This window comes from Alosa alosa, chromosome 3, assembly GCF_017589495.1.
Source record: "Alosa alosa isolate M-15738 ecotype Scorff River chromosome 3, AALO_Geno_1.1, whole genome shotgun sequence".
NCBI lineage: Eukaryota > Metazoa > Chordata > Actinopteri > Clupeiformes > Clupeidae > Alosa > Alosa alosa.
The window spans coordinates 37,306,780-37,311,590 of record NC_063191.1 but is presented as its reverse complement, the minus strand read 5'-3'; the positions used below and the strand labels follow the sequence as shown (position 1 = coordinate 37,311,590).

The following is a 4,811-nucleotide window of genomic DNA, read 5'->3' as shown; positions in this document are numbered from 1 at the left end:
AAGCAGACAGTGAAACAGCCAGGGGATGGAATACAGATGCCAGTTGGCTCTTCAGGGGGCAGAAAATGAGTGCAGATGTATCCAGGTGTGTTCCTTCTGTGCAGGAGGTTGATGCACTGGGGCAATGTCGGCATGTGTGTTCCTTCTGTGCAGGAGGTTGATGCACTGGGGCAATGTCGGCATGTGTGTTCTTTCTGTGCAGGAGGTTGATGCACTGGGGCAATGTCAGCATGTGTGTTCCTTCTGTGCAGGAGGTTGATGCACTGGGGCAATGTCGGCATGTGTGTTCCTTCTGTGCAGGAGGTTGATGCACTGGGGCAATGTCAGCATGTGTGTTCCTTCTGTGCAGGAGGTTGATGCACTGGGGCAATGTATCCATGTGTGTTCCTTCTGTGCAGGAGGTTGATGCACTGGGGCAATGTCGGCAGGTGGGTGGGTGTCGGGAGGAGGATGCAAGAAGACCCTGCATGTCTTCACCACCTAGACAAGACTCATTGCCTCTTAGTTCCATAATGTGAACAGTAGGGACCTTTCTCTCTGTCTGAGTCTTCAGTACCTTTGCATACATCTACCTTTACCTGTACATGTATTCATTTAGCAGAAGCTGTTGTCCAAAGTCACTTACATATGTGAACTATATTACATTGTCCCTGGAGCAACTTGGGGTTAAGTGTCTAAGTGCGGTCTTGCTTTTAGACTACTGCACGCTAGCCCAGCTCCTTAACCACTACACTACCATCAGCCTTATCTATCTATCTATCTATCTATCTATCTATCTATCTATCTATCTATCTATCACTGTCTTTCTCTGCCCTCTACTCTTCGACGTTAGCCAGTTTTGTGTGATGTGAGTAAGTGAGTGAGTGGGTGGGCTTCAGTGCAGCCTGCCAAGCAGCCCACACAGCCGACAAGCCTGACTTGATGAGTGCAGATTGTAGCTGTTGTGAACAGCGAGTAATAAGTAACTTGATATGTGCATGTGTGTCAGGGGGGTCAGCATGTGTTGTAAATGGCACAGAGGAAAGTCCACACTTGTTGACCATTGGTATGGTCGGGCCTATTCCTGGCTCACATTGGGACCATTGGTATGGTCAGGCCTATTCTTCCTCACATTAGGACCATTGGTATGGTCAGGCCTATTCCGCCTCACATTAGGACCATTGGTATGGTCAGGCCTATTCCGCCTCACATTAGGACCATTGGTATGGTCAGGCCTATTCTGCCTCACATTAGGACCATTGGTATGGTCAGGAAGACTGGAGCACAGCATGCTTTCATTGAGCCCTTCCACCTACCCACCTGAGTAGAAGAGGAATTTTTCAAGCAACACCAACCCTCCTTCCCACTTTGCAAGTGGGTGGGTGTGTGTGTGTGTGTGTTGTTGTGTGTGTGTGTGTGTGGGGCGAGGATGGGATGATGGAGAACCGCAGAAAGCAAAGAAAGGTGGAGAAAAGAAGGGAAGAAAAAGAGGGAGGGGAGGGGAGGAGAGAGGGAGGAGAGGGAGGAGGAGGAGAGGAGGGAGGGTGGAGGGAGAGGAGGAGGGAGGGAGGGAGGGAGGAGGGAGGGAGGGAGGATGGGAGGGAGGGAGGGGAGGGGAGGAGAGAGGAGGAGGAGGGAGGGAGGGAGGGAGGAGGAGAGAGGAGGAGAGAGGAGGGAGGAGAGGAGGAGGAGGGAGGAGGAGGAGAGGAGGGAGAGAGGTGGAGGAGGAGAGGGAGGAGGAGAGAGGAGGAGGAGGGAGGGTGGAGGAGGAGGGAGGAGAGAGGAGGAAGAGAGTGGAGGAGGAGAGAGGGAGGGGGAGAGGAGGAGAGGAGGGAGAGAGGAGGAGGAGGGAGGGGAGGAGGAGAGTGGAGGAGAGAGGGAGGAGAGGAGAGGTGGAGGAGGAGTGTGGAGAGGAGGAGAGAGTGGGAGGAGAGAGGTGTTCTGCTTCACAAATGGCAGCAAGAAAAATGAGCTCCTGAAACTACAATTTTTTTGCCAGAAAAAGTTTGTTATACTTACTTAAAGTGTAATAGTTTTATTGAGAAGTTGAATAGAAACAACAGAGGCAACAAACTGTCAAGGTAAGACCTCTGAGTCAATTTTCAAAAGCCAAAAAATCATCAAGAAATCAAACCTACAAGAAGCTAATTGTTGCTAATTGTTGGAAGAGTTAGCCAAACCGCCACTTAATGACATCATAATGGATGCTGGATTGAAGAAAACATGGCTAAGGCTGAGGCATTTTTCAAAATGAAGATGAGTTGGAAATATCTTATCCCAACACTGTAAAAACAGCCAAAGAAAAGAAAAGAATGAAAGAAAACATCATGAGAGAACATCCAGAAGCAATGATCTCCGATTACATGGGACTGGAGGACAACAAGGTCCTGTGTAACCTCCTGTTCTTCACAAATCACCCCACAGTATGGCATACCACCCTCTGCACTGTCTGGAAATGTGTGAGAAAAGGAGGCATCAGCAGAGGAAGACAGATTACACTAGAGGGGGCAAAGGACTTTAAGGTGACAGTTAACCTCTATCATAATGGGACTGTAATGGTACAAGGAACTGAAGCAAGTCTCGTTCAATTTCAGAGCAAATTTAAAGAACTCAAAGAAAAAGCTCTGAATATCAAAAAAGACCAGGTGGTGGAGACTATTACTATTACATCAGGGCTGAGACCAACTCAAATAGCCAACATGTACATAACCCTATTACATGTCCTCCCAGTAATACAGGCCCCAAGACACCCTCCTCTGACACCACAAAAATGAGAGATGTGATAGTTCAACTTGAACAGGACTACATCATGTTCAAAGAGGAAACCGCTCTCAGCTTACAGCAACTTCAAGACCAAATCATCCACCCTGACAGGAACATGGTGCAACAACTTTGCTCGGCAGTAAGGCAGCTGGAGGAGGCCAACCAAGAGTTGCGGCAGGAGGTGAGGTCTCTGAAGGAAGAGCTGTTGAGGATGGCACGGCACAGAGAGAATCCAAGGGATCATACCCTGGAAAGCAGGAACAGTGAGCCATCAGTCAAAAATCCCATCTTGTCTGAAAGTGCCACAGTCTCTGTCAATGTGCCTGTAGCTCCAGCTTCACCTCATGACCAACCTCCCAAACCCCAGCAACGCACCTGCCAAAGCAGACCACCCTCCTCTTCAGCAAACATCAGTCAGGGACAACAAGGGACAAAGTCTCAAAGCAAGGAACAGGATGACATCATCCTGTGTGACTCTAATGGGAATCATCTGAACCCCAGACGACTTTTCCCTAGAAGACAAGTCAAGACGTTTTGGTGTCCAACGACACACACAGCTAAGGACATAATACAAAAAGGCTTACTCAATAATCCATCTCACATAATTATCCATACAGGGACTAATGACCTTAAAGACAGGAGAACTGATGTGGCAGAAGCCTTAATCAGCACCATCCAAATTGCCACACAAAAACATCCAGATGCAAAGGTAATCATCTCATCTATACTTCCACGACGGGATATTCCTGTAAGTGTCACTGAAAGAATCAACGGCAAAGTTGTGTCCTTCTGTGCTGATATACCCAACGTAAAGGTTGCACACCATACAGACATTACCATTAGACATTTATATGACAATGTCCACATACATAAGGAGGGCATGAAAATATTTGCTAAAAAACTCAAAGACACAGCATTAAATAGAGTGAGAATACCATGCTCTGAAAGCAGCAGACCAAACATCATCAAAGACAGCCAAAAACCAGTTGAGACCAGTCTCTAACAAAGGTACTTGTAGAGATCTCACTCAGATAACAACAATGCTTCAACTTATATATGATAGTCTCTTGCATTAGTGAAAAAAAAAAAAACACTTTGTATGAATATTCATTTTGTAAATGTGAAAAGACATAGGACTTTGTGTGTGTGTGTGTGTGTGTGTGTTTGTGTGTGTGTGTGCACAATTACTTTTATTCTTTTTCATTTTCTTTTTTTTAATAACCTGCAGTTTTGTTTTGTTTTTCCTTTCTTTCTTTTTTTTTATTATTTATGTGGAGGGGGGTATGAGAGTATTATATATGTGGAGGGGGGGTATGAGAGTATTATATATGTGGAGGGGGGTATGAGAGTATTATATATGTGGAGGGGGGTATGAGAGTATTATATATGTGGGTTTAAGTGTGTAGACTACGCTCAGACATACAGTATTCTTATGTTGACATAATCATTACCTATCTGAACAGAAATATCAATATGCATGGTTGGAGAGTGTGGGGGGAGGGATGGGGAGGGGGGTATGAGTGTCTGAGTGTGTAAATATGTGTATATAAACTTAAACTTGTCAGTCTATCTAATTGTATACTATATTTCTGTCTTATGCATAACATTCATAATCAACATTGCATACCTGTTTGTTTGTGTGTGTGTGTGTGTGTGTGTGTGTGTGTGTGTGTGTGTGTGTGTGTGTGTATCTGTGTGTCTGTGTTTCTGTGCATGTGTGTGCAAGTGGGTGTGTATGTATGTTAGAATATGTCTGCGTCTGTCAGTGAACTTAAACATGTATGTATTTGTCTGTGTCTCTGTGTTGAGTGTTCACAAGTCTGTTTGTCTTCGTAGATATAATTTACCTACCTATAGTATATTTATCTCTCTGTAGGTTTAGTCATTTATCTGGTAAAAATAATACTTTACCAGTGTCGCAATTGGATCATTATTGCACTTGAGTATACAAACATTCTTATTTCTGGCAAACTACACCATTGTAATGACATTTCTTAAAATCATTTGTTATAATGTTCAAGGAATGCACTCTTCTTCTTTCGAGAGAAAATCAGAGATACTTGATTTTG

The 4,811-nt window shown here is 45.0% G+C and overlaps 1 long non-coding RNA gene across 1 annotated transcript; it reads left to right on the top strand.

Moving 5' to 3' along the window:
* Positions 1 to 2,240: 2,240 nt before the first annotated feature.
* On the top strand, positions 2,241 to 3,407 carry LOC125291990. The gene is made up of 2 exons (XR_007193112.1): positions 2,241 to 2,501; positions 2,710 to 3,407. It is a non-coding gene; the product is annotated as an uncharacterized LOC125291990 (long non-coding RNA).
* The last annotated feature ends 1,404 nt before the right edge of the window (positions 3,408 to 4,811 follow it).